The sequence below is a fragment of the Hibiscus syriacus genome, unplaced genomic scaffold (genome assembly GCF_006381635.1).
Source record: "Hibiscus syriacus cultivar Baekdansim isolate YM2019G1 unplaced genomic scaffold, ASM638163v2 tig00000340_pilon, whole genome shotgun sequence".
Lineage (NCBI taxonomy): Eukaryota > Viridiplantae > Streptophyta > Magnoliopsida > Malvales > Malvaceae > Hibiscus > Hibiscus syriacus.
In genome coordinates, this window is record NW_024061783.1 from 12,653,830 (window position 1) to 12,666,481 (window position 12,652).

The window sequence follows — 12,652 nt, forward strand, 5'->3', positions numbered from 1 at the left end:
TCTGCTACAATGTTAGCTTTACCAGGGTGGTAATCAATCACGCAATCATAATCCTTTAGAAGCTCTAACCAGCGACGCTGTCTCAAATTAAGTTCCTTCTGGGTCAGAAGATACTTTAAGCTCTTATGATCCGTGAAAATGTAACACTTCTCTCCATAAAGATAGTGTCTCCAAATCTTCAAGGCAAAAATTACTGCTGCCAACTCTAAATCGTGAGTAGGATAGTTGCTCTCATGCGGCCGCAGCTGACGGGATGCATAAGCCACCACCTTACTTTCCTGCATTAAAACACAACCAAGTCCTGAATGTGAAGCATCACTATACACTGTAAAATCCTTCCCGGACTCTGGTTGAATCAACACCGGTGCTTGAGTCAAAACCGCCTTTAGTTTCTCAAAGCTCTCCGGTTGTGCCTCGCCCCAGTCAAACGGCACATTCTTCCATAACAACTTTGTCAAAGGAGAAGCAATGATCGAGAAGCCCTCAACAAAACGTCGATAATAACCAGCCAAGCCCAAGAAACTACGGATTTCAGATACGTTCTTAGGTCGTTTCCAATTCATAATAGCCTCTATCTTGCTGGGATCAACCTGAACACCTCCCGCAGAAATAATATGCCCCAGAAATGACACTTCTTGAAGCCAAAACTCACACTTGCTTAGTTTGGCATATAGACGATGCTCTCTCAAAGTCCGTAGAACGATCTTCAAATGCTCGTCATGCTCTGCCTCAGTACGAGAATAGATCAGAATATCATCAATGAAGACCACCACAAATTGATCCAAATATGGTCGGAACACCCGATTCATCAAATCCATGAAAGCTGCAGGAGCGTTCGTCAAACCAAAAGGCATCACTAAAAATTCATAATGACCATATCTAGTGCGAATGGTCGTTTTTGCAACATCAGATCCTTTAACTTTCAATTGATAATACCCCAAACGAAGATCAATCTTAGAGAATACAGTAGATCCTCGCAATTGATCAAATAAGTCATCAATCTCGAACTCTACCTCTCTATCAGGAGGTAACCCAGGCAACTCCTCCGGAAAAACATCAGGAAACTCGCTAACTGTACGAATCTCCTCGATCGTGGACAATGCACCTTTGGTGTTCAAAATACAAGCAATGAAGGTCTCATATCCCTTCCGGATCATACGATCAATTTCCATCGCTGAAACTATATTGGAGAGATAACCACGCCGTTCACCAATTAACACAACAGTCCGACCATCTGAAGTCTTCAAAGTAGCCCGCTTGTATTCGCAATCCAGCTTTACCTTGTGTTTATTCAACCAATCCATTCCAAGAATTAGATCGAACTCCCCTAAAGGAAGTTCCATAAGATCAGCGAGAAAAATTTCTCCCTGAACCTCGAGAGGACAACTCTGAAATACTTTATTCACTAATACCGCTTGTCCTACTGGACTTGTAACTGTAACAGTATTTTCAGTGTTCTCCATCGGAATCTGAAGGTTTCGAGATACTGAGCTCGATACATAGGAGTGAGTGGAGCCATTGTCCAATAATGCAAAGTATGGGGTAGAATAAATAGTAAATGTACCTGCAATAACCTCAGGCTCATATCTGTCATCACGACGTCTAGTTGCATAAACCAAAGCTGGCTGTCTAGCCTCAGAAGCTGTTGGCCCTCTATTTTGCTGAGGTCGAGCTCTACTGTCTGTCCTGGACGCTGATCCTCGAGTCTTTCCTTGACTACGATCTCTAATTGGGGTCTGTACTGTAGTCTGCGAATGCACAGGAGTTTGGGTAGTGGTCTGCTCAAACGAAACTAGCTGAGGACAATCCCTCTGATAATGACCACTAGATCCACACTGATAGCAAAGACCCATCTTCTTACGACACTCTCCTGAGTGCTGTTTACCACAATACTCACAAAGGGGCCCATTATAATACGACGAGTAACCGCCTCGACTGCCAACTAACGGTGAGGATGCTGTAGGCCTGAAACGTGTATTGCTTCTCTGAGGGGCTGAAGTACGAGTCCTCTTCCCGGACTGTGCTGATGACAACATCGGGCCTGAAAATTTTTTAGATCGTTCCTGATCAACACGCTCTCTACCAGAAGCTAAAACCTCCACCTCTTCAGCATCTTTGGCTCTGCCCACCAGCACATCAAATATTTCATCCTGATGGGTTACAACTTGCCTACGCAGCTCGTATCTGAGTCCAAGGGCAAATTTACGACATTGATCTCTCTCAGTAGGTACCATACTGAATCCATACTTCAGCAACTTCAAGAACTCGATCTCATACTCAGAAACAGTCATGTCTCCCTGAACCAAATCTTGAAACTATTGTCGTCTCTGAGCTAAGTAGCGCTCTCCCAGAAAACGACTCCGAAATCGATCCTTAAAGAAATTCCAGGTCAAACGATCGGTAGGAACACTACTGATCACTGACTCCCACCAAGTGTAGGCATTACCATCTAACATTGCTACAGCACCCAGATATCTCTTAGTTGAGTCCAAACCCAACTGATCCATGCGTCTCTCTTTATCCTGGAGCCAATCCTCATCTTCAGTAGGAGCTCCACCAATCTGTCCCCCAAAAGTTCTAACTCCATTGGCAATCAACGTCTGTGAAATAGGAACCTCATATACAACACCAGTAGCTCTAACTGCTCCCTGTATTAACTGCAGAAACTGTCTACTAAAATTCTCATCCAATGCAACTCCAGTAGACTCTGACTCAATATCGGTCGCTCCTATGATCAGTGTAGTCATGCCAATACCATCGGTATGTGGCATATTCGTTGGGGTCGTAGGAGCAGGATCACCTATCGGAGGTGGGGGATCTACTCGTATCTCATCAATCGGATCTGCAAATCTAGCCACTCGACCTCGTCCACGACTAGTTCGACGACCACGTCTAGCACTCATTTTGGTATATATTGAGATTACTACATAAGATAAACTTAAGGTTAGATAAGCACTTGGAGTCTCGAACATAGTTAAAATCTTAATAACTTTGTGACATGGCCTTAGTAACTCGTTTTGTAAAATATTTCAAAACTGTATTTTCAATGTGAACTCATACACAGTCCGAGGGTTAAAAACCAAAAGCTCTGATACCAATAAATGTAACCCCCTAGACCCGACCTATGCATTTCGACCAAGTCTAGTGGATCACATTATGATTATTAAAGACATTTTCCGAAATCGTTATTCCATCAATATAAAATCACATTATAAATAACATGAAATTATAAACAAATTATACTATCAAAATCCAACTCGTAAATATAGTACTAATAAATAATAATTTAATTTAAAACATGTCTTCAAATTCAAAATCACAATAAACCGAGCAGTAATAGTAAAAGAGTCATCATTATAAAATCCGATATTTAAAATAAGGTCTATGTCACCAAAATAAAGTCAACTTGCAAGATAAAAACATTACAATCTGATTTACTTCAAGAGATATGTTGATCCTCCAAGTGCTCGAACCGAGGTATCTAACCAACAGTATCTGAAAGGGGGAAAACATTTTCAAAAGGTGAGCTAGGCTCAGTGTGTCCCAACATTTCCATAAAATGTCAATAGGTACAAATCATAGTCCAGTAATCTCACAAATTCGTAAAAGAGTTTAACTTTTGAAAATCATAGTTTAAACCCTTTTTTGGTACACCATCAGTAGTTCCCAAAATTATTTTCCATATAGCTTACTTTATGCACATAGCAAAAAAGAAAGCCGACTTAAGGATAGGCTCTGAAGCTTGTATCCTTAAGCCCAAGTCAATAAGTCCATATAGCTTACCCTGAGCACACACCAAAGGAAAGCCGACCTAATGAAACATCTTGGGGCCCTCAAGAGTCACATTAGGCCCATTTAGCTTGATCAGAGCTATTCCATCGTAATTCAATTCCAAAATTCAATTGCACCGTGACATAAATTCCATAAATCCAAAAACATGGTAATCATATACCATTTCAAAACAAAAATTAGATAGCAGCCATATTCCATAAATTGTCACATTAAATTGGTGCATCCATAAAACGATAACCAATGAATTCGGTGTACCACATATTAAAACCAATAAAACAGTTCAGTAATAAGTAGGGAACACACCTCGACAATAGGTTCAAATAGCAAATCTACTGATTGCTGGTTTCACCACGCTCTGCTACAATTTTCGAATGCGTGAATAATGGCACACGTGGTTTAACTGATCTAGAAGAGCTAGGTCGAGTTGTCGAACGATCCGAAGAGTCTCTTGTACCTTCAAACAATAATAATCTATCAGTCCCAAATCCTATTTAATTGTTCAAAACTAGATTTCTTAAGTATATAAGCATTTTTCAGGTTTGACTATTAATTTGGGGTATTTTGAGTCTGAATTTGGCCAAACGGATTGTGGAATCGGAATCAGGACGTCGCAAAACATAAAGTATGACTTTTCGAAAATTCAGATTCTTGGTCAAAGTCAAAGTCAACTACTTTGACCATCGATTTGGAGGCCTTCGGGTTTGAATTTGACGAAACGGACAGCGGAAACGGATTTGGAACGTCGAAAACTATCAGGATAGGTATACTCGGAAAAGATTAACGGTCGTTTAATGCTCGGTCAAAGCCATTTTAAGTTTTGGTCAAAGAAAGTCAACGGTCAACGGTCAACGGTCGGGTCGGGTCAACGGTCGGGTCGGGTCGGTCAAACCGGTCAAACCGGTTTGAACCGGTCGATACCGGTCAAACCGGTCAGAACCGGTCGAAAATCGGTTAAACCAGTTTCCAACAGCCACTCGCCCTGCGGCGGCGCGTGTGGCGCGTGAGGCGTCCTCCGGGGCCCTTAAAATCCCGGAAAAATTTCTAAAAATTATTTTGAGCGATTTCGAGATACTTACAACGGCAGAGAGCTCGATTTCAAATCAGCCAAATCTTTGACTGTACCACCTCCTCACGCGCCGTCGTCTATGGCGGACAAGGTTGACACTGGTGAACTCGAAACGACACAAGGAACACGATGGTGCAGGAGGTGTCGTAAACTGAGCAACTATCGGCGGTGAATTTGAGATTTTCTCGGCGATAGAGCTAAAAAAAGCGTCGATGCTTTGACTTGAAATTCCCGACGTTTAGCAACGTTTTGCTTCAATTAATTTAAGGGGATTGTTCCTGACTCGATAACGAACACGATGGTGGTTTCAATTTGACGATCAGATGTCGAACGACGTCAGAATCGGACTTGAAAGTCGAGGTGCGGGAGGAGTGAAAGTTTAAGAAAAGCTTTTGTGTTTTCTGATTGAAATCCGAAAACACGTTAGTTATAACCAAACCTGCCGAGACTTTTAGGGGAAATTCAGGGCTTGGTCCCTGAATTTCCTTTACTTTGAAAATGGCATACAAGTTTTCATAAATTATACTTTAGTCACTTAATTTCACTCATTTTCACAATTTACCTCCAATTTCAATTAATATTATTTTGTAAATAGTCGGGTTGTTACAGATATGGATTAGTTTTGTTAGTATGTGGATAAGATAGAATATGGTGAACAAGTGTCACTATAAGAATGTAAAAAAGATCGAATGACGTGGTGAGTACTTATAGAAGAACTCAAGGATAAGTGCAATAGTGACAAGTGTATAAGATGTATAAAGTCAGAGCTTATGAGTTTGAAACGAAGTGATAGTATTGAGCATAAATAAGAGTATGTTTATGATAAGGGTTGCAGTTAAGATGGAAAGAGTTAGCGTTGGCTAACCAGAGTATGTGATAAAAATGTACTAGAATTATAAGATTATACGATATTGTCAGGATATGATAACCAAATTTAAAATGGATCTGGATACAGTTGCATATTTGGATCATAGTAATGTGGTATAGTGAAGGAAAAGGAAGTAAGAATTTGTATATTTGAGTAAAGCTGAGGATTGATAAGAAGAGTTTGAGAATGTGTATATCGATGATCAGATTATAGGACACAAGGAGTCAGAATGTTGAGTTTGAGCAAAAGAAATTTCAGGATGTATGAGAATAGAGGTGAAATTGATAAGTTGAGTAAGCGAATTTTTAGATAATTTAGATTGGAAAGGATGTATATGATTGGTATAATAGGGATTATGCCCTAGATTGAACAGAAGTTATTATCTAGCTGTCAGAGTAAAGGTGCTAGAGTTATAAGATTGGAGGAAAGATAAAGTGGAGTTAATCAAATATGATATGAATCTGGATGTGGTTATGTATTTTGATCATACAGATATGATGTAGGCAAAGAGATAAGCATTGGTATGTTTTAAAAAGTGTCTTTAAAGAAGAAAATACAAATACAAGAGATGATAAAGAATAAAGTTCGGTATAAGAAATAGGGATATCAAAGTTATGAGGATGCAATGAAGATTGTTACATAGAGATGAATATAGGTGATAAGACAAGAGTATGTGAACATGAAAGGAAAGATATGATTTGTGTATAAGGAATAAATAAAGGAAGAATGGAATAAAGAAATAAAAATGGATTGAAGTTACTGGTTGCTGTTTAAATGATAAGTGACATGATATGAATATATATATAAAGGAAAAAGGTAATTGAAAAGCTAAAGGATTGAAAAGTAAGTTTCTGATGATGACAAGAAAGATTAATTAAATGAATCAACATGAGAACTTTAGAAGATATGTTTCTATCAAGATGTCCAGTGAAAATTCGAGGACAAATTTTCTTAAAAAGGAGGGGAGATTTGTAACATCCGCAATACCGGGTTAGTGACCAAATTGTAAAGTTTCATAATTTGGTGACTAAAGTAGAAGAATGAAATAGTTTAATGATTATTGGATATATATGATGAAGGTTATTTAGTAATTATTAAAGGAAATAAAGGGCAAAAGGGTCAATTGACCAAGAAATGAATTAAAAATGGGATTGGTAAGGATAAATGCACGTGGAAAGGGAGAGAATTCTCCAGAGTTCTCTTCTCCTTTCTTCTTCTTCTTCATGTGGAAGCCAAGAGCCAAAGGTAAGTTTCTTTGTTTATAATTGAATTGTTGATTTTAAGGTTGGGTTTTGATTATTAGATGATAACTAAGCTTAAGGAAAGCTTAAATCATCTTAAAAGCAAAGGATGGTGGAGTTAGGAGAGATTAAAGATTTAGAGTTTACAAATGAAATATTGGAATAAAGTTCATTTCTTAAATTGGAAGTTAAATTTGACTTGTCAATGGTTAAATTAAGAGATTTGGAGTGATAGAATTGGATTTAGAACATATAGAAAATTTGGTATGATTCTTGAATCTCATAAGGAAGATAGGATTTTGAGGTTAAAGATGATTTACATGGATATAAGTTGGTTCAAGTAATGGTAGTTGAGTTTAATGTCATAAGAGGGGCTTAAAATAGAAGAATTAAGGGAAGAGTTGATGATTCTCGTGCTAAAATGTCAGTTCTGGGCAATGTGCATCGATGCACATTCATTGTGCACCGATGCATCGATGATAAATCCCAGAAATTGTTTAAGGTGCATCGATGCACATGCAGTGCATCGATGCATTAATTTAAAAAGAAAACATCGAATAGGATTTATGCATCGATGCATAAGGAGTGCATCGATGCATCCCCATTAAATACAAACATCGAATAGGATTTATGCATCGATGTATGGTGTAGTGCATCGATGCATACCTTCATTAAAAGATAAAAATAACTCTTCTTTTAGCCCAAGAAATGATAGTTTAGAATATATTAATTAGTATACTGATTAGTATCAATGAATTATTATGTAGATACAGAGCCTAAACAAGTTCTGGAACTTATCAAGTGAGATCGATCAAGGAAAGATAACAGATCGATATTGACTAGTGAGGCCAGGTGAGTGCGTACTATTAGAATATACGTATTGTATATGGAAATTTGACTTACGACAAGTCTGTTTCCAATATGTTGAATATATGATTGTATGATTATGTTTGATATTACATGAATATGCTTAGTTGTATTACATGTTAGGTGGTATGAATTTATATGATATGTGTTATATGGCAATGATTTATGTATTATAGGAATTAGATGAGTTATATGAACCTGAGATATCAATTATAGGAGCATGAACTATGTAAAATAGCAATGATTTATATGATAACAAGAGAAAGGATATAAATTACATGAGTTAGATATATATATATATACATATATATAGGAATTTGTATAACCAACTTATGAGATTAGATAAAAAGTGAGATAAGTTAAATAACATTGATTTATAGGAAAATATAAGAATAATATATAAATGAGGAGACATTGACAGAAGTGATTACATGAACATGTAAAATAAATTATATGGAGAGGATATATGAGCTGAAATGAACATATAATACATGAGTCATATGGTAAAGATTTATGAATCTATAGGAAAATGTTATGGGAACTATGTGATGATAAGTTATGAGAAAATATTTATATAGGTAACAAGCTATGTGAAATTGAATTAAGTAATATATGAAACTAGAATATAATTAATGTGAAATAAGTGATTAGGTAAAACTGTGAGAAGTTATAGGGCATTGTTATTCGAAGTATATGAAAGTATGTATATGGAGACCTGTATAAGTTTATATGTTATACTATGTGCTATGTGATATACTTGATGTATGAGAATCATATGAGAATAAGAGATGAATGAGTTACATGCCATATGAACACAAGAAAAGTGTTATAAGCTACGTGATAGATGATTTTGAAATCATATGAAAAGTGAAATGTACATGTGAATATGTGAAGTGATATGAATATAATACCCATGTTATATAATACGAGAGCTATAGGTATAGTTGGAATACCAAGAGTCGAGGGTTTACCTATGTCTTTCGAGACATATGGACAGTATACCTATGTTATAAGGAACATATGGACAGTTTACCTAGGTTCTTTGGGACCTATGGACAGTTGCCGAGGTTCTTTATGACCTCTGGATAGTTACCGGGGTCTTTGTGACCTTTGGATAGGTCCTTCGGGACATTTATATGAGCTGTGGTGACAACATAGTGGTGCACAACCTCAATAGACTCACATATCTATAGTTCTCACAGGTGCACATGGACTAATAAGAGATAACATTGAATGTAATGTATGTATGTTAGTGATTATTGTATATGCTATAAGATATATGATATGAGCTTAATTGATCATATAAACAAGAGAATAGAAATATGAAAGGTGATAATATGATAACGATAGGAAAGAAAATAATTATATGTATATGTGGGTGTGATGCTTGTTTGTGATATGTTAGTAGAAATTGTTCAAGCAGGATTACGAGTTAGAGTTTTATTATATGTTTTATGCCTCTCTAAGTCAATGACTTAGCGTGTGATTGTTTCACACGTAGATTACAGAAGTGAGAAGAGTAAAGAGCAACATGGAGCAAGACAGGTCAGTTATTCTTAACAAAAGTCAGTTCAGAAGAAAGATAAATAATATGTATTTGAATACATAAAGTTCTAGTTGGCATGTATTCAAGATAATATATTGTATAAGCTCTGAATAGTTCAATAAAGGTTTTGAATAAGTTATATATAATAATAAATTTTAAATTACTCACTATTTTATACAAGTAAAGGTTTTTGAAAAGTCCATGTGGCACTTCGGACTCGGATCCGGGTCGGATACGGGTTGGGGGTGTTACAGTTTTAGACATCCGAGAGGAGCTAGTTCACTGGGGGCAGTTCGTGGTGGCCTAGGGAAGCTCCAGCAGTGCACGTTGAAGGCTTTTTCTCCTTCCCTTAGTTCTTTATTTTCATATTTTATTATTTGGAATGGATAAAAATTACTTTGTGTTTGTTTATTTCAAACCCCACCATGAACTAATCCTATTTGGTGGGAGTTCATATTGTATGTTTTTGTTTTATTTCAATGAATGATTGATTTTCTATGATATAATCTATTTTGTTTATGATGCTTAGTGCCTTAAGGTTGTAGGAGCTACGAGAGTAGCCATTCCTTAGGAGATTCTTAGGGTTCGAGAGAATACCTAGGTAATACATCCTTAGTGTTCGAGAGAAACTAGGGAGAAACCACATAAGCAAGGGGTTCTAGATAGTAACTAGGCCTAATCCACCTTAGAGATAAGGCTAGGATTTCATTCGACTAAAAGGAGTTGTGTGTAAATGATAGGTCAAATGCTAACGCTATCGTAAAAAGGTGTTGCCGAGACATATCCTGTTATCTGGACCAATAGGATCATTGCAGGGGTTTACGCCTATTGGTTTTGCCAGGGCATCTTCAATCTGTCGAGCCCCTTACTAGAGATATCATAGGGTACCTTAGTAGACTCTGTTGGGCAGAATAGGCATAGAAGGAAGACCATTCTGAGAAGTAGGCTTAGATTTTCCTTAGTGACTCCCTATCACTCATTCCCATAGCAGATTGTCCTATGAGAAAGACAAAGTCCTATTAATCAAATTGTATTTTTACATTTCATTTTACCTTGACATTTCCATTTGTTTGCACTCAACACAATTCAATTTTCCATGACATATCCATTTGCACCACCATTCCATTTCCACAACATTCATCTCAATTTGCCACAACATTCTCATTTGTACATATCATCACTAACTTTACTTAGGTGACAAAGTAAGGTGCTTTGATAGAACTTATTTGATTCCCTCCAATCCCTGTGGAGACGATACTCACTTATCACTGTATTACTTGTTTGATTGTGTATACTTTCACATATATCCGCACCTATATTTAGTACTAACAGCAGAGCGGACATCGTCTCGCTAGAGACAGTTTTCTTAAAAACAAATTTTGTCTCGCTAGAGACAGTTTTCTCTAAAAACAAATTTTGTCTCGCTTGAGACAATTTCTCTCAAAACAAATTTCGTCTTGCTTGAGACATATTTCATTTGAGATACAAATTTTGAGTTTGTTTCACTTGAAACAAAATTGATCTCACTTGAGATTGTTTTTCTCAAAACAAAATTTGTCTCACTTGAGACAATCTTCCTTAAGACAAACTTTGAAATTGTTTCTTTTGAAACAAGTTTTGTTTCCCTTGAGACAGTTTTCCTTGAAACACAAATATTTGAGTTTGTTTCCCTTGAAGCAAATTTCGTCTCTCTTGAGACACCCAACAAACGAAGCCCAAGGATACAAACCTAGCACCTAGAGCATAACCCACCAGGAAAATCAACCCAACCCAGGATCCGACCCAAGATCTAACCCGGATGACCTGAACCAAACCCAATTAAAGCCAAGAATCAATCAACAGTGGAAAGAAAGACAAGAATCAAAGAAAAAAATATAAAAAATTAAAGCAAATCACATTGATATCCCAATGAGATCAGGGATTTGTCAGAAGCAAGGGTAGGACACTCATGCCCTATTATCTCAAAAATAGAGGCCATCCATCAAAGATCACAGATGCAATCAAATAAAGAAGGGAAAGATAGAGATAGAATAAGGGAACCATTTGGGGTTGAGAGAAACAAACAACGAAGGAAAAAACAAGGGGGAAAGAAAAAGAAAAAAGACAGAAAACATAGAAAGAAAAACACAATGAGAAAAGAGAGAAGAGATGAGAAGATATATGCCTTTGTTCGTGGGATCAGAAGTTCAAAGGACGTCGTTTCCTTGTTGATATCAAAAGGTACATGGTAGATCTAGGGTTTTATAAGGCCTTTTAGGTGAAACGGGATTGGGTTTCGAGCTTAGGGAGTTGAAAGGAGTATTATGGGAGATTTTTACTCCCTCCCGCCACCATGAATCGTCGTGGGCTCCGCTGTGGCTGCCGGCAGTGGCGACTACCTATCTCTCCCCGACTAGGGGAGTAGAGAGAGTTCTATAACTTTCTCTCTCTATTTTCTGAGAAGGAGAGGAAATGAGGGAGATGAGAGATTCAAGCCTTGGTTTGGGCTTGTATACTCGGACCAAAACCTGGTGGCCTGTTTTGTTCCACTCCCACCGTGTTTTCTGGTTAGGGTCTAATAGTCATTTAGGCCATTCTCCATTTGTAATAGTTTGTTTACGCCATTAATGAAACTTTTATGATATCTTATGTTGAGCTCTTATCTTTCAATTTTTAAATTTAAGTCCAATTTACATATTATGTATTTTTGTTAATATTTGATTTTGGTCATGACATTTGTAAATTTTTTTATTTTAGTCACTGCTTGGCATTTGGTTTAATTATTGTTTGGTTTTTTATATTTTTGGTTTATTTTATTTCAGTCCTTTATATTACTCATGGGTTATTTCCATTTCTAGTACATGTACTGTTTAATATTTTCATTCTTGGCTCTAGATTATTTTTATTTATTGTTCAGTCCTTCATGTTTCTGGTTGAGTTGATTTTGGTCCCTAAAATTATTTTTGGGTTATTTTCATTTTTGGTACCCATTTTATTTACTGTATTTGGTTGTGGATCTGGTTTATTTGTATTTGTGATTTAGCCTCTTAAATTTCTATTTGTAACAGTTTGGTCCCTTAAATTTTCTAATATGTTTATTTGTTTATTTATATATTGAAGTGAAATAATTTGTTTTTATTTTAGTCCTTTACATATGTATATATTTTACATATTTTGTAATTATATGTAAATTAATATGTTTGGTCCTATTTATAGTAAATATTTTATTTCGCATGTTTCCAATCACATTTGTTTTTATTGTATTTTCTTAAATATTAATATTACTCTAATAT

The 12,652-nt window shown here is 36.5% G+C and overlaps 1 pseudogene; it reads left to right on the plus strand.

The window, feature by feature from the left end:
* The window catches only part of LOC120204493, a 90,999-nt pseudogene that overhangs the window by 36,957 nt on the left and 41,390 nt on the right, over window positions 1-12,652 (plus strand).